We start from the raw sequence: 24,541 nt of genomic DNA on the forward strand, positions 1-24,541 counted from the left end.
CATATGCAAAAAAAAGTGGTTGTTTTGATCCGCTTTTTTCTTTAATAATGGAAGTAAATGGAAAAATGGATACACACAAATGCATCTGTTTTTTGTATAAAATGGACGGAAAAAAACGGACTGTAAAAAGCGTGAACATGGCCTAAGAATATTGTTTTGCACTATGAGTGTGCAACAGGTATACTTTTACTGCATCTGTTCTGGAAAGTCAAGCAACTGAGGCTGCAGATTTTATGGTTTTATTTTTCCAGATGAGCATATTGTGTAAATGACAAGCAATGTACTCTGTAACGTTATCTGTACATATAAAGTTCCACATATCTTTAGGACAAATTATTCACATTACTAAGGTGTTAATAATGCATGTTCCACTCAGTAAGATCTAAACTTTTCTGACATGTTATTTTAGCAAGTATATTTGAACATGGCTAAAGTTCAGGGCTTGCATGGTTTTGTAAAGAGAACCTATTACTCAAGATTATGTTGGCCTATTTGAATGCAGCGTAAGTTAATAATAAGTGCAAGCAGCATGGATAGTTAGCATATAAGAAAAACTTTTACCTCAAATATGAGATACGGTCAGGGGTGTAACTAGAAATGGCTGTGGCCAATAGCAAACTTTTCCTTGGGGACTCCGAATGACAAAGAGGGATCCACAAGAGTGGAGAAGGAACTCGATAGTCAATTTACTGCACTGTTCTAGCAGCAAGACCTAATGTTTCTAGTGACCATCCTTTATATTAAATGGCAACTTCTACTTTTGACCCAGTTGATTATTGTAAGCTTCCTAAGATCAAGTACGATTCCCTCCTGGAAATTATCAATTTTTTCACCAGAAACCAGCAACTAGTTTTCACCACAGAGAGAAAGTTGAAAGTAGAAGCACTACAAAATGTGTATTGTCTACAGCTCCCAACTCTTCGCTCTCTCTCGATAGACAATGCATCATCCCCTGATGTCACAGGAGGCCTCCCCTCTGAGTAATGTCCCCATCTCCAACCTACTTCACCATCTCTCTGTCATATACACAGACGCATACACTACTCACAAAAAGTTAGGAATATTTGGCTTGCGGGTGGAATTCATGAAAAATGTAAAGAGTTCGCACTACAGTGATATTATATCAAGAAATTTAATTGGAAAGCATACAATGATGATTTCCTCATCTCAATTTATTTCCTCATCAACAATTTATTGAAACAAAAGCCAATAACAGTGGTGGGTGTACCCCAACCAATATGTCAATGCCTCAATAACCTGTCATGTGCCCTTGAGCATCAATCACAGCTTGACGTCGTCTTCTCATGCTGTTCACAGGTCTACAAAGTCTGCTGTGGCGTGAAATCCCACTGTTCCTGAAGGGTCACCTTGTGGTCATTAAGGCTCTGCAGTAAATAGTTACGAACCTCTACATGGAGACTCAGCTGATACCATAGGTTTTCTATGGGATTCAGTGAGAGCCACTCCATTTGAGATACCCAAGCAGTTCCCAAAGACGCAACTTTAATTGAGCATTGTTGTCCACAAAGATGAAGTTAGGCCTTTGTTGTTCATAGAGAGGTACAATCACTGGATTTAATGTAAACAGTATGGGGTTGTCACTGTACTAGTCAACATGTAGGGCAGTTCTGTATTGACTATTGGATACAGCCATAGACTGTGGTTGTACAGCTATAGCTGTATCCATGTTTTTCAGGCAGTCCTTGGGCTGCATCCACCTTTTCCAGGCATCGGGATTCAAATGCTGACTGTTCAGGTTCGTGTGATAATGTATATCAGAACAAAAACCAAGCCATGAGGGGGGAAACCTAGCTGTAGAGCTCAGAGACAGGGGTGTGTGGGAGGCACAGATCTGGAGAAGTGTACAAAAAAAACATTCTGCTACATTGAAAGTTCCCAAGAGAAACGTGGCCTCCATAATTGTTGAATGGATGACATTTAAAACAACCAGGACTCTATCTATTTCATCCCTGTGTGCCCCACCGATCTAAGTAATAAGGGGAAGAAGGTCCTTAGGCAACAGAAGTGGGAATGAATGCCATGGTCACGCTGACTAAGCTGCTAAGATCCCATGTGCAGAGCAGAGACTTGAACCAAGTAGGACATCTCTGAAGAGAACTGGAAATAGCTGTCCACCTACAAACCTGACGCAATGGCTGAAGAATCCCAAATTCAGGTGTGCAAACTTTGTAGCATCATACCCATAGAAAACCTCTCCTGCTTTGGACAGTTCCTCTCTCGGACAGAGGTGTCAGCAGAGAGCACTGAGTCGGACTGAAAAGAAAACGTTTCCTGCAGGACATAAAGCCTCTCATAAGTATAGGAAGACCTGAAATTTTTAAATAGAAGTAAATAACAAATCTATATAACTTTCTAAAACCAGTTGATTTGAAAGAAAAAGATTTTTGCTGGACAACCCCTTTTAGTGGAGAATAATGAGAAAACCCTGATTTTTTTTATTTAAGCAGAAGGCCACAAGATAAAAATGTGAAAACCATGAAAGGGTCTGAAGATTTTCCGAATGCACTGTTAGCATAATGGCTTCTGTTTATACTGCACTACTCACAACAGTGTTTTTCCATGAACCCTGTGATCTGTATAATACCCTGTGTAATAAGCGCAGGTGACAGCAGAATGAAAGAACTATGACAGCTGACCTCTTTGTAATGTTTTCTTTTTCTTATGGAATATCACACATTTCTGTTGTAAGGAGCCATTAAAGAGACGTATAATGGCTCACTTTTTATGTCCTTAATCATACTTTACTGATGTCTATACATGTTCTGGCCAAATACCTTTGCAGATGAATGAAATCTTTATGCTGGAAAAAAATAACTCGTTTTATATTGCCCTCTTTTCAAACAAATAATAGTTAGATAATATGTGGCATTTGAAGTCACCGTAACTGTGTTGGCTAACAGAATGAAGTTAAAGCGAATGTACCATTAGGTAGATCGCTTTGTGTTTTTTACATGAACAGACCGGCCGCGGTGTGGGGATGCCGATGCCGCAGTCCGTTTTTTGAACCATCACCCGTTTCCCGCGCACGGCACCTGTCTATATCTGTGCACCGGCCTGGCATGAAGCACTGGGGGTGTGACGATATCTCCTATGTGACGCGGCTTCACTGATTCTAATGGAGCCGCATCACAGAGGGGAGAGGGGTTCATCACACTATCGGCCAGCGGGCCCACCCCCAGTACTTCAGTGCAAAACATCATAATGTACAGGAGGACACGTTTCGGCATATAGCCTTCATCAGCTCCTGGAGCTGATGAAGCTGATGAAGGCTATATGCCAAAATGCGTCCTCCTGTACATTGTGATGTTTTGCACTGAATAAACAAGCATAACTCAACTTGGTGAGTGCCGGGATTCTTCTCACTGCTACTTCTGGGATGCTGCCCCGCCACAAGCACCACCACTACAGAGTGCCGTCTCCCCAAGTATACGCGAGTGCTCTGGAATAGACCGGCACGGTGCATGGGAACCAGACAGTGGTCGAAAAAAAGCACCATGGCACCGGCACCCCCGCTCTGACGCCAGTCTGTTCATGTAAAAAACACAAAGCGACGTACCTAGTGGTACATTCGCTTTAAAACGTCATTCACAAATAATCACAAGGAGAACACAACAGTTTTTAGCAAAACTGAAAAATTTGTGGAATTTCTGCTTGCTCAACACCTCTGCCCTTTAATTTATTATTTTTTTTTTTAATACACTATATAGTACCATTAATAAAAATCTAACACGACCCACAAAAACAAACACTCTTGCAGCTACATTAATGGAAACACTTAGTTTAAAGATGAAATAATGCCTCTTGAAAAATTGCAGATTTCACTTTTCACCACCTAATGTGCATTAAGTTCTGGATAACACCTGTGGGTATGAGGTTATAAAGCTCACTATATCACTAAATATATTTCTTGTTCTGTTAGTGGTTCTAGCACTGATAGCGGTGAGCAGTGATAGCAATAACCACGCTCTCTGCAGAGGCTTCCGCACACAGTGGTCGTATTGGGCAACCTTGTCCCGGGTGCTGTATATAACAATATACAGGAGAATTCCCTGCTCTTACACCTCCAACAGAAGACCTAAATATGATAAATGGGGCCTAACACTTTGGTTTGTTTAGGAAATAACTACTAAAAGTTAACCTAAAAGTAACCTAAAATGTTCCTGATCATTGTACTGCCACCTTGATTTTTATATCACTTTATATTTATATAAATATCACTTTATATTTATATATATATATCAGTTTATGATTTGATTTTATTACCATCACATCAAAGTATTCTGAATGTGAAGAGGGGAATAAGCCACTGGCATACACTCCTAGCAATGGGTTATCTCCATACTAAACAAAAGGATCATAGAAACATAGAAGATTGTCGGCAGAAAAAGACCACTGGGTCCATCGTCTGCCCTTTTAGTATTTCCCTTCTTATTATCTTAGGATCGGGCATGTTGAAAACAAACTGCCTGGTCCTTTTTATATAATAAGAGGCTCCTATACACATTACATGGAAAACAGTCCTGTTGTAATGAGTGGGAATGGAGTATGCAGCCATACTACGATGCATTGCCATCACATGCTACTAATGTGTCAGACTCACATTGTTTTACAAGCAAGAACATGAGTAAAAGAATCTAAGGGCAGGACCAGGATGGTAATCAAATTAAATATTAATCTTTTAATCAACCATGACTGCTGTAATCTTAGTATAACATCCTTTCAAATAGTAAAACAGTGTCATAAAATCAATTATTGAAGGCACATACATTAAATTATCTATTCCAAGGACAGCCCTCAGAAAGCTCAGTAACAAGAAGCAGCACAGCCTAAGCTGGTTTACAGAGCAGCCGTATTAGGCTCAGTATTTGCATGCCAAAACCAAGAGCCCAATGTACAGGAAAGGTACAAGTTTTTCAAGTGTTTTTATTTTATTTTATATAGGTTCCACTCCTGGTTTTGGCTTACAAAAACTGAGTGACACAAGACAATATTAGCTTTATTTATAGACAATAATAATATATGTCAAGCAGACATGCAAAAAGTCTTAAACGGCTAAAGTCTTGGTGCTGAAACCCCCAATTATTGCTAGAATGAGCTGGGAGAAGTCATTAACCAAGCGCTTCTCTCACTATGTTGTTGCTGCAGGAGAGTGGCTTTACAGACGTACAATAGAATCTGTCTCCTGTAGCAAACAGAGAGAGACAGAGAAAGATAAGTGTAGCTGAGCAGTTTTCCCTGCTGATTCTAGTAATCAATAGGGGTCTCAGAACCTTCCACATGTCTCTAGGAAATGGTAAAGCACCATCGGGTACATCGCTTTAGGTTTTTTATGTGAACAGACTGGCACAGGGATGCCGGTGCCGGTTTCTTTTTAACCATGGCCTGCTTCCAGGCCATGGTGCCATACTATTCCTGGGCACCGGCCTGGCTTGAAGCACTGGAGGTGGGCCCACCCGCCCCCAGCGTGACAAAACCCCCTACCGTCTGTGACGCCGTGCTTTAAAGTTTTTTAGTAGCAGTGACACATTATTCACTCTAATGCTATGTTCACACTACATATATTTCAGTCAGTATATGTATATTTCAGTCAGTATTGCAACCAAAACCAGGAGTGGATTAAAAACACAGAAAGGATCTGTTCACACAATGGTGAAACTGAGTGGATGGCCGCCATATAACAGTAAATAACGGCCATTATTTCAATATAACAGCCGTTGTTTTAAAATAACAGCAAATATTTACCATTAAATGGCGGCCATCCACTCAATTTCAACATTGTGTGAACAGAGCCTTTCTGTGTTTTTAATCCACTCCTGGTTGTGGTTGCAATACTGACTGAAATATACTGACTGAAATATACGTAGTGTGAACATAGTCTAAGGGTGCGTTCACACCTACAGGATCCGCAGCAGATTTGATGGTGCAGATTTAATGCTGTGTTCATTCATTTAAATGAAATCTGCTGCGGATCTGCAGCAGAAAATCAGCTGCGGATCCGGTAATTGTGAACGTACCCTAAAACCAAGGATTTATCTCCGTTTAACCTAGTGCTGACCTATTTCTATGTGATTTACTAACTGGCATGTACTGTAGCTAAGACATATCAGACGTTTTTTCCAGAAAAAAAAATCAGTAAGAAGAATTTAAACTGAATGTCCAGGCAAAGTTTCTTAATGAATGAGGTGGATCTACTAATACACTTAAAAAGGCTTTCCCAGTCACAAAAAGCAATAGCATAAATGATTTATGGTAACGTACAGAAATATAGCAATGAAAGCCTAAATGTTTGAGCTTATACATTCTTTCTAATCACCCCCTGCGTCATAAATATTGACTTAAAGCTGAGCTCACGCTAACTAAATATAGGAAGCAGCACTTGAGACATCTCTGAGGAGACAATCAAAGACAAAGCAATTAATAAGTCAAAAGCTTGAAAATGGTACGGGTACATAAGGTAATTGAAGCAATAGAGACTGCCATAACATTTCCTTATTAGTCATCATCTAGTCTGCAAATAAACTGTTAAACATAATGGGGCACAGTGTCACAGAAGAATGATAAGCAACCCTTTAAATTAAAGAAGTCCAGTGGATTATAAAATCTGGCAGAGGGGGAATTGATTACAAGTACTAACTTACCTCTCCCTGTGCTTGCGGTGAATGGCAGGACCGGGCCCGGGACCCCCACCAGGCTCTTCGAAGCTGACACACAACGATTTAGTTGATCGACTGTCACTGATTGGCTGAGCGGCCAGTCCATCAGCCGAGATAAGCCTTCCCCCCCCCCCCCCCCTGACGTAATTACAACTCAAGGGAAAAGCCTGCGTCCGGTCCCACCGCGAGCACGGGGAGAGGTAAGTTAGTACTTGTAATCAATTCCCCCCCCAGCCACTGCCGGATTTTATAATCCGCCGTACTTCTCCTTTAAGGTAGCAAGCTCTAACCAGCCCCCAGCAACCTTGTGGTACCAAAGGTTGCAGCGGTTCAACCTCAACCAGCTAAACTGAAATCGATCTCTTTTTTTGCTAATACATTGCTTTATTAAAATGATATTACTTTGTAGTATAACTTAATAAAACTAAATTTATAGTTTTTTTCTTTATATATAATTTTGTTAAGGGGCAGCACTAATGAGTCACGTGGGCCCCTCTGTTGCCACCGTTTGTGTCAGGAACTGCAGGGCTGTCAAAGCTTTGCAATTCTCAGACTCATGCTGAGCACGTTTATGACCCAAGGCCAAGAACTTTTCTCCAACATTTGTGAGGTCTAAATGCACCCATCACCCTTAGATAAATTTTTTGAGGGGTGTATTATCTAAAAATGGGCAAGGTGCCCAAAAATGGTTCCAGCAAAATATAAAATGGTACTCCTTCCCTTCTGAGCCCTGCCTTAACAGGAGTTTATATTTACATATGGGGTACTGCTGTGCTCAGGAGATTGCATTAAATCCGCACTGTAAAATCAGCTGCGGATCTGCAGCAGATTTGATGGTGCAGATTTGATGCTGTGTTCATTCATTTAGGCAAATCTGCTGCGGATCAACAGCAGAAAATGAGCTACAATACAGTACGTGTGAAGCTACCCTAAATTGAAATTACATTATAAAAACTGTCATTTTTCATTTTCACAGCCAAATGCCAATAAATTCTATGAAACATTTGTGAAGGGCCATAAGCTCACTATCTCCCTAGATGAATTCCTTGAGGGGTGTAGTTTCCAAAATGGAGTCCACTGGGGGTGTTTCTTATCTAATCCTCAGGGCACACCTTTATTTCTGAGGCTTGTGTATGAGTTAGCGCACTATGGCCACACATGGGAGGGTTCTAAAAATGCTGATTCAGTGTAATATATATACAAATTACAAAAAAAAAAAAAAAACTTTTGAATTTACCCTCCATTTGGCTTTGATTTATGTGAACCACCTAAAGGGTTAACAATGTTCTTAAATCCTGTTGTGAATCCTTGGAGTGGTGCAGTTTTTAAAATTGGGTGATTAATGGGGGTTTCTGGCAAACAGGCTTCTCAAATTCACTTTAGAAATTAATTTGGAATTTTTCATGAATATGTGAAAACTTGCTGCTAGCTTTCCAAGTCCTGTAAATAGAGTACATGTGAATTATTAACCAATTTATTTGGCATAATGATCTTTCTTACAAGCAGATAATTCCAAATAAAAAAATGCAAAGGTTTTCAATTTTTCATGTACATTTGTACACTTAGATTCTCAAGATGTGAACTAAAATCTACCACTAACAAAGTACAGTAACAATGTGTCCCAAATTCTCAGAATTACTTGCATAAGAGAAAGTGTGACCAAGTTATTAGCACATAAAGCTAGAGAGGTCAGATTTGAAAAATGGGCCTTTGGCCACAATGGTAAAGACTCCTGAAATGTAGCTGTTCATTAAGGGTCTTATAAATATAACTACATAAACTATTTTTGGAGAAAAAAAAATAGTGACAAGAACTTTTGTATGAATCAAAACAAATACATACAATTCACCCGCCATCTAGTGTCCACAGATCATACCACAAGAGCACATCAATTACACAATGCTATGTACAGTGGTGCCTTGGATTACGAGCATAATTCGTTCCGGGACCGTGCTTGTAATCCAAATCTACTCTTAAACCAAAGCAAATTTTCCCATAAGAAATCATAGAAATGCAGACAATTGGTTCCACATCCCAAAAATTATAATTTATTATTCTGAATAATATGTAAAACAGATGAAACAAACATTCAGAAACAGCAGAATATGTGATATTATAAGTTACTGTACAGTAATGGAGAGGATGGGGCTGACAGAGACTGCAGGGAGGATGAAGGAATGAGCAGGGCAGATGTGGGCACATACATGCAGCACTCTCTGTCCGGGGAGAGAGGGGTTACAGCTATGAAGAGATTACCTCCACCGTCCTGTCCCCTGATGCAAGCCCCAGCCTGAAGTGGATCTGCTATGATTTGGAAGGTGATGGAGACTTCCTGGGTCAGAGTACAGTGCTGTAGACCCCGCTATGCAGACCATGCCCCTCCTCCATTCGCCCTCCCACCCAATACAGGGAGCTCTTAAACCAAAGCAATGCTCTTAAACCAAGTCACAATTTTGAAAAACTGGGAGCTCTTAAACCAAAATGCTCTTAAACCAAGTTACTCTTAAACTAAGGTACCAATGTACTTGTATAAGAAAATAAATGGCAGCTTTAGTCTTCCTGATCTAAAAATACAGCTATTACTACAGTAAAAGCATTGTGACAGGCTAATATCTAACAGTAATCAGTACAAAAACAAAAAATGCAATTACTATAATGAAATCAAGCCAATTTGTACTGAATATCTGTACACTATAGGGGGAATTTATCAAAGCTACCACCAGAAAACCAGTGCAAGAAAGTTGCAAATATATGTGCAACACACTCCAGTTTTTAGACAAAACTAAATTTTAAACAATTTTACGGGACCTGCACAAAAACCACTGATTAATTCTGCCCAATAAGTTACATAGTTACATAGTTAATACGGTTGAAAAAAGACACATGTCCCGTCAAGTTCAACCAAGGAGGGGATAGATACAGGGAAGGGGGAGGGGTGATAGGTTCTATACATATGCATTTATATTATTTTGGTCTAAGAACTTGTCTAGCCCTGTTTTGAAGCCCTCTACTGTTTTTGCTGTGACCAGATCCTGTGGTAGACTGTTAAGTTATATCAATAAACATGTCTACAACTATGTTATTATAGTAGAGTAGAGAATTCACAGCTTCTTACTTTAGTACAACGTATAATATATATATATATATATATAAAAGTGTTCTCTAACAACATGTGGCATCATTCATTTTATTAAGGCGCTATTACACAAAGCAATTATCAGCCGTTACTGACGAAAATCGTCTCGTGTAATAGAAGACACCGATCAGCCGACATGCACAATGTCGGCTGATCGTTGTCTTTCAACATGTTGAAAGCTCAATGATGTAGGTGGGCAATGGGATGCCCAGATAATCTAGCGATCGCAGCCCCCGGCTCTTCCCAAGTGGGGAACGAGGAGCAAGCGAGTGCTGACCTGACAGGTCGTTGATCATTTGCTCCTCTGAATCGCCCAGTGTAATAGGGGATTTAGGCTACATTTGTCTTGAAAACCAGCATTTATTTTTGTTACACATTTTTCAGGTGCAATGGGTATGCGGACCAGAGATTAGCGAGCCGGCTGAGGTTCGGTTTGAGCGAATCTGAACTATTGGCTTCTAATGCCCGCTGCCTGCCCGCTCCATGGAGAGGGTGGATACAGCCTGAGGACCGCCTGGGAAAACTGGGATACAGCTGTAGGACATAGGCTGCATCCCACTTTTCCAGGTGGTCTTCGGTCTGTATCCGCCCTCTCCACGGAGCAGGCAGAAAACAGGAATCAGAAGCCGCTAGTTCAGGTTTGTAAGAACCCGAAGGCCGGCTCATTTATCTCTAATGCAGACCTTTTCTGTTAGCGTACACCAAATCAAACTATTTCTTACTTTGTAAACAGTGATCTGGTCAGTACAGTTATGAACAAAAAAAGACCTGCACATCACCATGTTATGACCATGTGCTAAGATCCATAGATTTTATTTTTTTTGTAAAACTGACTTTCAATTTTCATGTAGGACTAACTGATCACTTTTTATTAGTTTTTTTTCTGAGCAGGACCAGTAACATTATGGGGGAGATTTATCAAACATGGTGTAAAGTGAAACTGGCTGTTGCCCCTAGCAACCAATCAGGTTCCACCTTTCATTCCTCACAGACTCTTTGGAAAATGAAAGGTGGAATCTGATTGGTTGCTAGGGGCAACTGAGCCAGTTTCACTTTACACCATGTTTGATAAATCTCCCCCTATATTTTAATAGTTTGGACAGTTTATTTTTAATAAAAACTTTTTTGTTCCCCCCTAGGAGCTTTGTATATTAGTAACAATATTGCATGATCTGCACTCTACTAGCAGGTTTGTGAAGGCAGGCACAGAAGCCTAAAGAAGGCCTCCGGCTGCAACGACCCCTAGAGACACTAATGAAACTATTTTACTATATAGATTCCTCAATCACTATTTATTGTGGCAACTATATAGTTAAATGGCTGACATCGACTTAATTTCTTTTTACAGATGGTAGTAGTGATGAAAATTACAGTACCAAAGTTTTCTCAGTAGTATAGTATCAGGCCTCCCTCTGTGTTCACATATAATATTAGGCAAAGCTCTGTGCAGTCTCCATATAGTATTACGCCCCTCTGTGCAGCGCCCATATAGTATTAGGCCCTTCTGTACAGCCCCCAAATAGTATCTCTATAGCAAGAATAATAAGTGCTCTCCAGGAGGTTTTCATACTGGTTTTGTTGCTAAAGACAGTATTGTTCAAGTCCAGGTTTATCACAATTTGTCAAAACGGCCTACCTTCTTCTCTCAGGCCAATAATTGCCCTCCTTTCAAAGTCTGTCAAATGAGCAAGCTAATCTCTCAACGCTACACTAACCAAAAGTAGCCTCTTAGATCCTTTATAGGGCAGTCGTCACACACCGAAGTTTTTTATACTTCTGCATCTTGCTGGATCCACTTCTGGCTTTGGTTTGAAAACTGTACTGGCAGTTTTAAAAAAACAGTGCATTGTGTGACAGCAGCGCTACACCCTCATGTGGCAAGAGCTGGTGTCTAACCAGACTATAACGGCAACCATTTAAATAACTGCATGCAGCATTTTGTAGGAATCTGACATTTCCGTCTGGGTGCATTTTGTGTGTTTTTGTTTGAGCATTTTATTGTACAACAATGCTACAGCTAGGGCTAGGTGATTAATTAAATTCATTCAATTAACTCACTTAGATTTTGAAAATCTATTTAAATTTCTTTGAATATTGTAAATTTGATCTTCAAAGAAAAAGTCCCCTTTGACCTGCAGGGGAAGCAGTGGTGCCCCCTGCTCGGCCGCCAGTCCGCACCCAGGACATTGCAACCGCCATCTGCCCCCATGTGAGATCACTACTCGCCCGCACTGAGGAGATCGCCGCCTGCCCCATAAACCCACCCACCAATAAGATTGCCGACCGCCCGCACCCAGAAAATCGCCACACCCCCCCACAAGATGCCTGCCCGCACCCACGAGAACGGCTTCAGAAGTAGCTGGGCAATTGGCAGCCCGGAGTGATTAAGCTGATGGACCAGGTCTCGGATGAGGTGTATCAGCACATGGGAGGGCCCAATCCGTGCTGTCCCTGGTACATGCACAACACTGCTGGAAATTGTCTCTGCTGCCGCCCACTCTCTCCCTGTGTATATGTCACCCACTCCTGATACTACTACTGCCCATACTGCTCCCACTACTACCCCCACCGCTCCCTCTACCATTGCTACTTCCCCCACTCCTGATACTACTACTTATACGTCTCTCACTACTATTGCTACAACCCCCACTCCTGATACTACTGCTTATACGTCTCTCACTACTATTGCTACAACCCCCACTCCTGAAACTACTACTCCCAATACTGCTCTATTATTACACCCATCATAATTAGCAAAAAATCGTTCAGCCCTAGCTACAGCCATATGTTACTGGAATAAAGCAGACATGTTTTGGTAAGTATACCCCCTTGAGGCTATGTTCAGTATTTTTAAAGGGGTATTCCCATCTATTTCATAGGACAGGTCTGGTCACTGGGGGTTCGACTGCTGAGATCCCATCAAAATATATTCCAAATAACAGAAGGATCTACAGGTCTGTGAACCTGAGATTGGGTCGACCCAGTGGTAATTACTATTACAGTATCACAGAGGAAGAGACACCACTGTTAGTCTAATGGACTACGGAATTCTCGCAGATAAATTCTACGGAATTCCGTTGCCTGTAGGCACTCATGGCCGTGCGCCTTTCCGCCAGCTCCATAGACACCATTCTATGGGCCGGCGGAATGCGGAGTCAGCCGGCCCATAGAATGGTGTCTATGGAGTTGGTGGAAAGGCGCGCGGCCGTGAGCGTGTACGAGCGACGGAATTCCTCGAAATTTATGCACGAGAATTCCGTAGTCTGAACCCGCCCTTACACAGGATGATTATCGGCCGAATACGGCTCATAATTGTTCCGTGTATTAGGGCCTTTAGACGCTTCTGGGAACTTAATCAGAAAAATTGTGCTGGTTGGTTCCCTTTAAGGGTATAAACCCACACACCGTATATGCAGCGTATTTACTGCTGCGATACGCAGCAAACTCGCAGCAGATTAGATCTAAATAACTGAACACAGCATCAAATCTGTACCAACAAATCTGCTGCGTATTTGTTGCGTATCTGCTGCGTATACGGTGTGTGGGTTTACACCCTAAAAACCACTGGCATACATTTAACCCCTTAAGGACAGAGCCTATTTCGATTTTTGCGTTTTGTTTTTTCCTCCTTGTGCATCAAAGGTCATAGCACTTGCATTTTTCCACCTAGAAACCCACATGAGCCCTTATTTTTTGCGTCACTAATTGTACTTTGCAATGACAGGCTGAATTTTTGCATAAAGTACACTGCGAAACCAGAAAAAAATTCAAAGTGTGGTGAAATTGAAAAAAAAAAGCATTTTGTTTATTTGGGGGAAATGTGTTTTTACGCCATTCGCCCTAGGGTAAAAATTGACTTGTTATGCAAGTTCCTCGCAAGTTCCTTACGATTAAAACGATATATAACATGTATAACTTATATTGTATCGGATGGCCTGTAAAAAATTCAAACCATTGTCAACAAATATACGTCACTTAAAACCGCTCCATTCCCAGGCTTATAGCGCTTTTATCCTTTGGTCTATGGGGCTGTGTCAGGTGTCATTTTTTGCGCCATGATGTGATCTTTCTATCGGTACCTTGATTGCCCATATACGACTTTTTGATCGCTTTTTATTACAATTTTTCTGGATTTGATGCGACCAAAAATGCGCAATTTTGCACTTTGGGATTTTTTTGCGCTGACGCCGTTTACCGTACGAGATCAGGAATGTAATTAATTAATAGTTCGGGCGATTACGGACGCGGCGAGCAAACATGTTTGTTTGTTTGTTTATTTATTTATTTATTTATTTGTTTACTTTTATTTATAACCTGGGAAAAGGGGGGTGATTCAGACTTTTATTAGGGGAGGGGGCTTTTTATTGACAACAACACTATATATTTTTTTTTTTTACACTTATACTAGAAGCCCCCCTGGAGGACTTCTAGTATATACACTTTGATCTCTCATTGAGATCTCTGGAGCATAGATATGCTGCAGAGATCCATGAGATCGGCACTCGTTTGCTTTCGGCTGCTGCAGCCGGAAGTAAACGAGTGCAGAGTCGGGGACGGCGCCATCTTGGAGCGGTCCCCGGCCGGCTTCAGAAACAGAGATCGCTCCTCCGGGATAACATCCCGGAGGAGCGATCTCCGCCACTAGACACCAGGGAGACGCTGGATCCAGTATTAGGATGCAGCTGTCATGTTTGACAGCTGCATCTGATTACTGTATTAGCGGGCACGGCGATCATACCTAATACCTACGGTCCCGGGCTACAAGCGGCACCCGGGACCGCCGCGGTTCAGAGCTCTGAACGCCCTTACCGGCAATAGGGCGTACCTATACACCCTTTGTCGTTAAGGGGTTAAAGTGTCACTGTTGTGAATTTTTTTTTTTTTTTGCAGAAATCAATAGTCCAGGCGATTTTAAGAAACTTTGTAATTAGGTTTATTAGCAAAAAAATTATTAGCCAAAAAATATTAGCCATTTTTATCATGAAAAAGCAGTTTGAAGCTCTCTCCCCTGTCTTCATTGTTCTCCTATGGAGAGCTAAAGAAAAGACCAAAACAGGACAACAAAGAGTTAATCTACAAATCCCTCACCCGTTATCTCTTCTGACCATCACCAGTGACCTGTCTGAGCTCTGATTACAGCTGTCACCCAGCTCCGTGCCTGTAATCCTCTGTTATCTGCTTTCTGCTGCCGGCTAACTCCCTCCTTCCTCCTCCCCCCTCCCCTCTCCCTAGAACAGACAGGGTACGTCTCCTGCAACAAGTCACAATTTTCAGATTTTTTGGAGTGGATGAAAAAGAGGAAGGAGGGGGGGACCTGGGAAAAGGCTTTTTACATGCAGATAATGGCAGATTTGGCTAATAAACCCAATTACAAAGTTTCTTAAAATCGCCTGGACTATTGATTTCTGCAAAAAAAAAAAAAATAAATAAAAATAAAAAATTATATATATATATATATATATATATATATATATATATATATATATCAGTGACTCTTTAAGCCCCATAGGCTGGGCTTCCCCTAAAACGGGCATAAATAGACGTCCTGCCGGGGTATAGCGATATGAAGCGAGCGAGCACTGAGTATGACCCCGGTGTCACGGGGCCACTCCTGTCACTTACCGTTTAGGACCCCCACAGTGTGATTGCAGGGGTCCCAAACAGTTTCCCTGAATACAGGAGACATGCTACTTACCTCTGTGCAGCTGGATCCCCAATCTTCTTATTGAGTCTGACTCTGTCAGGCTCTATTAGAAGACCACAGATAACACTGATTAATGCCATGTTATGGCATAACATTGATCAGTGTATCCAATCTAATGATTGCATATAATAGTCCCCTAGAGAGACTTAAAAAGTATATGTATAAAAAAAAATAGTAAAAAAAAGTTTTTAAAAATGTCATACCCTCCCAATAAGTCTAAATCACTCCCTTTCCCATTAATAAAACATGTAAAAGTAATAAAATAAATATATTATATACCATAGCGTGCGCAATTGTCCAATCTATTCAAATTAAACAATATTGTTCCTGCACAGTGAATGGCATAACTAAAAACGGTAAAAAAAATTGAATAACAATTAATATATATTTATCTCAATAAAAAGTGATCAATATGTCCAATAAATACAAATATGATACTTAGAGATACTAGAGATCATGTAGCAAAAAATGACGCCCCATACAGCCCCCTAGGTGAAAAAATAAAAAAGTGTTATAATCGGGGCAGTGGAGTCGGAGTCAGGGCTAGTTTTGGCTGGAGTCAAAGTCAGAAAAAAATTGTACAGACTCCAACTCCGGCTTTAAAAAAAATCTTTCAAAATTTTTTAATTGACTTTTCATATGACTTTTATAAATGTTCCTCACAAATATATTTTAGGTTCTAACAATCTATGGAGCTTATTTAATAAAATCTATCTGTATTTTGCTCATCAGACTTTGAAGTCTGCTCTGCTCCATGCTGCTCCTCTCCAGGTGCTGGAAAAAGATGGATCCAGTCCTAGGAAACTTCTCCTAGTTTCCCAGGACTGGATCAACCTTTTTCTAGCACCTGGGGTGGAGCAGCAGACTTCTAATGGTGCGTTTACACAGGCAGATTTATCTGACAGATTTTTGAAGCCAATGCCAGGGACAGACCATAAATAGGGAAGGGGTCATAAACGAAAGACTAAGATTTCTCCTCTTTTCAAATCCAATCCTGGCTTTGGCTTCCAAAATCTGTCAGCTAAAGCTGCCTGTGTAAACGCACCATTAGCCAGCAGCCCGTTGAGCAGAATGTAGATCCTCATCTCTAATTTCTTCTATACATGGAATAACCCCCCCCCCCAAAAAAAAAAAAAAATCCAATTTCACCCAGTAAATAATATTTTGAGGTTTTTGCCATGGATTTTAGGGTCTATTCACACGTCAGTATATTTTCCAATCCGCAATTTTGAATCCGTAAGCAATCCGCAAATTTTCATCCGTATTGCATCCGTAAAATACGGACCCCATAGAGTTGTATTGGATGTGTCAGTTACTGTCCGTACTAGGGTCGGTCCTTTTTTTTTTGCGGAACGGATTGCAGCCCAGTACACAACACGGATGTGTGTATGGGTCCATTGAAATACATTGGTCCTATCTTTCTGCGGATCCGCAATTGCGGACAGGAACAGGATGTGTGAATAGGGCCTTATGATAGATTAAAAGGCGCCATTACAAAGTAAACTAGCTCCTAAAAAAAAGCTTTTGTGTGGCCCTGTAGATAGAAAAATAAAGGAGTTATGGCTAGAGATGATGCTCGGGTGCTCGATACACGAGACAAATTTTTCCCGATGCTCAGGTGCTCGTTTCGAGTAACAAACCCCATTGAAGTTGATGGGAAACTCGACCATTTTTGCGGGGGACCAAAGCTCTGCACAGTGAAGGTTGCCTGGAAACCTCAGAAAATGATGGAAACAACACGCAAAATAAACAGGGAACAGCAGGGGAAGCATGCATTGATGGCTCTGAGGCTGCCTAATCGCATTAGCTGAACTACAGATCCCAGCCAGCCAAGAGAATGTCAGCAATTGACTACTGACAGCTGCACTACAAGTCCAAGCCAGCAGCCAAGAGCAGCAAAAAAAAAAAAATGTTTTAAAAATTTTAAGCCCTTAGAACATGGGTGTCCAACTCAGGCCCTCCAGCTGTTGGCCAGGCATGATGGGAATTGTAGTTTTAAAACAGCTGGAGGACCTGATTTTGACACGTCTGCCTTAGGCTACTTTCACATCAGCGTTTTTCTAACGGATCCGTCTATATTAATTAAACGGATGAGCATAAACTGATGAGCCGACTGATGCAAACTGATTGCAAAATGTTCATCTTTTTTTAATGGTCCGTTTGTATTTTGGCTTAAAAAAAAACTGACTTTTGTACATCCGTTTGCATTCGTTTGCATCAGTCAGCATCCGTTTTTCTATCCGTTTATTTTTCTTCTTTGGTTTCTCGCTGCTTCTGCGCATGCTCAGTGCAAAAACGGATAAAAAGGATGTGAACGGAAATACCTTCCGTTTAGATCCGTCCTCATTGACTACAATGTAAAAAAAAAACGGAAGTGCACTTTCCGTTTGTGATACGTTTTTTGAAACTAAAAGAAAAATACTGCAAACACTATTTTTTCCTCCGTTCAAAAAAACGGATCTTGAACAGATTGCATGCAAACGGAGCACAATTAGGGCAAACGGAGCACACTAAAATAGCATGGGAGTCTATGGGGATTTTAACGGATCCGACAGTTTCCGTTTTGCTTACTCCAAAACGGAAAAGGTAGACGGAATGGGGCCGGATGGTCAAACGCTGATGTGAACGTAGCCTTAGGGTACTATTACACGGAACGATAATCAGCCGAATCGGCCTGATTCGGCCGATTATCGCTCCATGTAATAAATACAATGATCAGCCGATGACAATGATCATCAGCTGATCGTTGATATAGGTTTGAACCTATGTTCGTCGGGCGACGACCGCGTACCGCTACGTGTAATAGTGGGGCGTGGCCGGCGACTGACGAATATACATTACCTATCAGCGTTCCAGGGCTGCTGCCACCGTCTTCTTTTACCCGGGTCCTGCGTGCTCTAGCTTCAGAGTGGCCTGTCAGCAGACAGGCCACCCGGCCAATCACAGGCCGCGGCGGTCCCGGCCGGTAATTGGCTGAGCGGCCTGTCAGCTGACAGGCCACTCTGGAGTTAGAGCGTGCGGGACCCGTGAAGAAGAAGACGGTGGCAGCAGCCCTGGAACGTGGATAGGTAAAGTTTATAGTTAAGCAAGGGCTGCAAGGACATCAGTAACGATGTCCGTGCAGCCCTTGCTTAACAATTATCGGGCCGTGTAATAGGTCCAGTAAACGAGCGACGATCTAGCAGATGGCTTATCGGGCCCCCATCGGCCTGTGTAATACCACCCTTAGAAGGACTCTTCCTGACAGACAGCAGCTCTCTACCTATGCTTATCCAGCCTGCGTCTGACGCAAGCACTGCGGGACCCGATTACTATATGCCCAGGTCATCTGATCTGGCCAGCCAATCACTGCTATCGACATGTAGGGTTCCCACGTGATGATACGCGCTCCCAAAGCCTCTCCTGCATGATGATTGGCTGTAAAAAAGCTGACAAACATGCAGGAAGAGGAAGATGCCATTGTCTCGAGTATCACAAGATGCTTGTCCGAGTAAAGAGCGCCCAAATACTCGAATGAGTACCAAACTTGTTCATCTCTAGTTACGGCTCTTAGAAGACGAGGAGGAAAAAACGAAACTGCAAAAATGAAAATTGGTGCCGTCATTTAGTACATAGTAGGTTCTGTCTTTGAGGGGTTAAACACAAGGAGCAAAAACAAACTTGCAAAACTGAAAGTTGACTATCATGAAAGGGTTAATTTTCGTATAAGTCGGGGGGTTCCGAGCTTAACCTCTTAAGGACATAGGACGTACCGGTACGTCCTATGTCCTCATTAGCACTTCAAAGCGGGGCCGCGCGGCGGCCCCGCTTTGAAGTGCCGCGATCCCGGGTGCCGCGAGTAGCCCGGGACCGCTGCTATTAGCGGGCACGGTCCGATCGCCGTGCCCGCTAATTAGCTAATCGGAGGCAGCTGTCAAAGTTGACAGCTGCCTCCGATTACCGGAGGCAACGTTTCCCTGGTGTCTAGTGGGGGAGATCGCTCCTCCGGGACCTTGTCCCGGAGGAGCGATCTCCGTTACTGATGCCGGCCGGGGACGCGTCCAAGATGGCGCCGTCCTCGGCTCGGCACTCGTTTGTTTCCGGCTGCAGCAGCCGAAAGCAAACGAGTGCCGATCTCATGGATCTCTGCAGCATATCTATGCTGCAGAGATCTCAATGAGAGATCACAGTGTATATACTAGAAGTCCCCCAGGGGGGCTTCTAGTATATGTGTAAAAAAAAAAAAAAACGTGTTGTTAATAGTAAAAATCCCCCTCCCCTAATAAAAGTCTGAATCACCCCCCTTTTCCCAGGTTTTAAATAAAAGTAAACAAATAAATAAATAAATAAACATGTTTGGTATCGCCGCGTGCGTAATCGCCTGAACTATTAATTAATCACATTCCTGATCTCGTACGGTAAACGGCGTCAGCGCAAAAAAATCCCAAAGTGCAAAATTGTGCATTTTTGGTCGCATCAAATCCAGAAAAAATGTAATAAAAAGCGATCAAAAAGTCGTATATGCGCAATCAAGGTACCGATAGAAAGATCACATCATGGCGCAAAAAATGACACCTCGCACAGCCCCATAGACCAAAGGATAAAAGCGCTATAAGCCTGGGAATGGAGCGGTTTTAAGTGACGTATATTTGTTGACAATGGTTTGAATTTTTTACAGGCCATCAGATACAATATAAGTTATACATGTTATATATCGTTTTAATCGTAAGGAACTTGCGAGGAACTTGCATAACAAGTCAATTTTTACCCTAGGGCGAATGGCGTAAAAACACATTTCCCCCAAATAAACAAAATGCTTTTTTTTTTCAATTTCACCACACTTTGAATTTTTTTCTGGTTTCGCAGTGTACTTTATGCAAAAATTCAGCCTGTCATTGCAAAGTACAATTAGTGACGCAAGAAATAAGGGGTCATGTGGGTTTCTAGGTGGAAAAATGCAAGTGCTATGACCTTTTAAACACAAGGAGGAAAAACCGAAAACGTAAAAACGAAAATGGGCCATGTCCTTAAAGGGTTAAAGGGGTTGTACACCAAAAAATTTTTTCTTTCAAATCAACTGCTGCCATAAAGTGCCAGAGATTTGTAATTTACTTCTATTAAAAAATCTCAAGCCTTCCAGTACTTATCAGCTGCTGTATGCCCAGCAGGAAGTTGTATTATTTCCAGTCTGGATAGCAGGAGAGGTTTTCTATGGGGATTTGCTGCTGCTCTGGACAGTTCCTGACATGGACAGATGAGGCAGCGGAGAGCACTGTGTCAGACAGGAAAGAAAACACCACTTCCTGCAGGACAGACAGCAGCTGATAAGTACTGGAAGACTTTTTTAATAGAAGTGAATTACAAATCTCTGTCACTTTATGGCACCAGTTGATTTGAAAGAAGAAAAAAAATTGGTGAACAACCCCTTTAATTTCGGCCCCGATTCCGTAGTGTGAATGGGCTTTTAAAGTCAAAATCAGGTTGCTATGGGCAACAGCCCCTGTGTCATCTGCACAGGGTGTGAGTTTTTATTACTATAGACTTTGGTCTTTATTCCCCGCTTTATCAGGTAGGTCCACTATAGTCCTAGTACTAAGCTGTGCTGCTCCTCAGGGAGTACACTGCGAGGAAGGAGAAGACCGCTCTGTCCTGTTATCTGAATAGACAAAACTTTGCTTCATGTATGTAGCATGAACGATGTGTATACAGAGCCCGGGGTGAGGAGATACAGCCCAGCACGTGAGGGGTTAATCCCTAGCACACAGCAGCAGCCGCAGTTACCAGGCTGGGAGCCGTGCAGCTCCCCCCTGCTCCTCCATCCGGGGCTCTGTGCAGCAGCAGGGACTCACACAACAATACCTTGCATGAAGTAAAGCTTTATCTGCTGTCCACAGATCACCCAGCTGCTGCTGCTGCTCTACACACAGTCTGCCCCTTCTCACTCCATGCTGTATGGCGGGAAATCTCGCAGGACAGTCAAAATCTCGCGCGAGGTTAGCTGCACACTGAGATCTGCCGGAGCTGACGTCACTTCTTAAAGAGACAGAGCATTTGGCTGTGTGATACAGGGGTAAGCTGGGAATCACACCTGCAGCTGGAATATGTGAAGCCACAGACTGCAGGGGAGGCATAAAGCATGTAAAGTGTGGTTATAGGTAGTGTAACTACAAGTACCTGACACAATGAGAATAATGACTAAAACTCATGGATGCAGCCAGGATTGTTCTTTATGAGGGGCCATATCAGGATTCATTTGCATAAATATTTAATTTAACCCCTTAAGGACCGAGCCAATTTTCGTTTGCATGCTTTTGGTTTTTTCCCGCCTCAGATTTAACCCTTTAAGGACGGAACCTTAAATGACCCAAATGACCGCGACAATTTTCAATTTAGCGTTTTCGTTTTTTCCTTCTCACCTCCTAGGAGCCATAACTCTTTTATTTCTCCATCTACAGGGCCATGTGAGGTCTTGTTTTTTTTCAGGGACAGTAATGAACCTTGTAATGCCGCCCTTCAAGATCTGCGGCAGAAAATTCTGCTCTGAAATAATGCAGTGTGAACAACAGAACGGAAATCTTATTGAACACAAGGCGACATTGCGCCGTTCATATTTTATTTATTTATTTATTTAATTCAGCGGCAAAGAGCTCCCTCCCACCGTGCTCATTGTCCTGCTGTGAGTAAATGAGAGGGCGCGCGCGCCCACTGCCACCGCTCTCCGCTCAAAGAAGTGACATGTATACCATGTGTCATTTGGGCCATGACTTTCATGGCATACATTTACATCCATTGTTGTAAGGGGTTACAAGACCATAGTGTCTTTATTTTTTGCACCACTGATTGTACTTTGCAATGACGGACTTAATTTTTCCATAAAATACGCTGCGAAACCAGAAAAAAGTTATTTACACGGTGAAATTGAAAATAAAACGCAATTCTTTTAATTTGGGGGGAGATTTTTGTGTTTACGTAGTTCACGCTATGGTAAAACTGACATGTTATCTATGTTCACCAATTCAGTTTGATTACAATATTATGCAACTTGTATAACTTTCATTTTAAACCTTTTTTAACCCCTAGATGACCTAGGACGTACCGGTACGCCCTGGAAGTCTGTGCCCAGACGACCCTGGGCGTACTCGCACGTCCTGAGCTATGAAGCGAAGAGAGCTTCATAGGAGGTGGGGGCCGGCTGCAGTGAGCAGCCGGGACCTCACCGTTAATGACAGGCTGCAGCGATCGCGCTGCAGCGTGTCATTAACTCTTTAAACGCCGATCGTGGCGCGTCCTTGGCGTTTAAGTGTAAGTGACAAGGGGAGTTCCCTGTCACTTACCGATCGGGACCCCCGCAGTGTGACTGCGGGGGTCCCGATCGTTGAAACGGACCGCCGGAGGTCTCTCACCTGCTTCCGTGCGGTCCCGATGCACAGGCAGGCTCAATGAGCAGATCGCCTATCACACTGATCAATGCCATAGCAGTGATCAGTGTCTGCAATCAAACAAATGTATGTACAAGTCCCCCAAAGCCCCTCCCCCACTAAAAGTTGAAATCACCCCCCTTTCCTATAAATTAAACATATAAAAATAAACATATAATATACCGTAGCGTGCGTAATTGTCCGATCTATTAAAATATAACAAACGTCATTGCGAACAGTGAACGGCGTACACGAAAAGAGGGAAAAAAATTGCGCGGATTGCCGATTTTATGTTACATTATATATAAAAGAAATTAATAAAAAGTGATCAAAAAGTCCGATCTTCACAAATAGGGTATTTATAAAAACTAGAGATCATGGCGAAAAAAATGACGCCTTATACAGCCCCGTAGGTGAAAAAATAAAACTGTTATAAGCGTCACAATAGGCCCATTTTATTAATAATTAATTGCCAAAAAAAGGATTTCATAAAAAAAATATATATATATATAACATTAGAGAATCTGTGTAACCTGCATATGGTTGTGTTCGGGCTGACCTATAGAATAATAGTATCATGTCTCTTTTACCATATAGTACATTACGTAGACACAGGAACCCCCCAGACGTTACCATATTGCATTCTTTTTTACGATTTCACCTATTTATATCTTCATAAATAATATATTTGGGATTCCATCATACATCTTGTGGTAGAATGAAAGACGCCATTACACATTACAACTATTCCTGTAAAAAATAAGCCCTCACATGGCCTTGTAGATAGAAAACTGAAAGTGCTAGAGCTCTTAGAAGGGGAGGAGGGAAAAACAAAAGCGCAAAGATAAACAATTGCGCGGTCCACTGGGTCATTTTGGGCCTGGTCCTCAAAGGGTTAAAAAAAACCTAAATGTTTCTTTAAATTGCTCTATTACCATCCTTATAGCTCTTTTATCCTTTGGTCTGTGGGGCTGTGTGAGGTGTCATTTTTTGCGCCATGATCTGGATGGCCGCCATTAAATGACAAATAGCGGCTGTTATTTCAAAACAACAACTGGTGTAAAACAATCACAACAATTTGCCATTAAATGGCGGCCATTCACTAAATTTCAGCAGTGTGTGAACATAGCCTCTTTGTGTTTTCAACCCACTCCTGGTTTTGGTTGCAAGACACTGAGCAAAAATACTGTGTTGGAACACAACCTCATAGTGTACCTGTCAACATGGCTGCTGCCAGATTAGTGCAAATTCCTCTGTTAATCTGGAAGTTTGGGTCTCCATGGATACCAAAATACAACGAAACTGTAATGCACACAACCAATTCTGATCCAATGAGGGCCGCGTGCATTACGGTCTCATAATGTGTTATTAACCATGGAGACCCAAACTTCCAGATTAACAAAAGAATTAGCCGCTGAACCAGCAGCGGTTGTGCTGATACACTTTGTTAGTTCAGATGGGCATATCCTTTTAAAAGGGAAGGCCCATGAAAGTAAAGAAGCAAGGCAGGGGTGTGTGGGAACTTAAAGGAGTTGTCCAGCAAAAATTATTTTCTTTTAAATCAACTGGTGTCAGAAACTTAGATAGATTTGTAATTTACTTTTATTTAAAAATCTCAAGTCTTCCCATA

General features: G+C 42.0%; 1 protein-coding gene across 3 annotated transcripts in view; it reads right to left on the bottom strand.

Annotated features, from left to right (window-relative positions):
- AOPEP (aminopeptidase O (putative)) overlaps positions 1-24,148 on the bottom strand; it is a 310,178-nt gene extending 286,030 nt beyond the window's left edge. For 2 of the 3 annotated variants that reach the window (XM_069961756.1, XM_069961758.1), the window contains exon 1: positions 21,353-21,454. The gene's annotated coding sequence lies outside the window, so the exon portion shown is untranslated. Of the gene's footprint in view, positions 1-21,352; positions 21,455-24,126 lie in introns of those variants that run through there. The other variant, XM_069961757.1, reaches the window with a different exon arrangement.
- Positions 24,149-24,541: the final 393 nt, after the last annotated feature.

Source organism: Dendropsophus ebraccatus, chromosome 3 (assembly GCF_027789765.1).
Source record: "Dendropsophus ebraccatus isolate aDenEbr1 chromosome 3, aDenEbr1.pat, whole genome shotgun sequence".
NCBI classification, from domain to species: domain Eukaryota; kingdom Metazoa; phylum Chordata; class Amphibia; order Anura; family Hylidae; genus Dendropsophus; species Dendropsophus ebraccatus.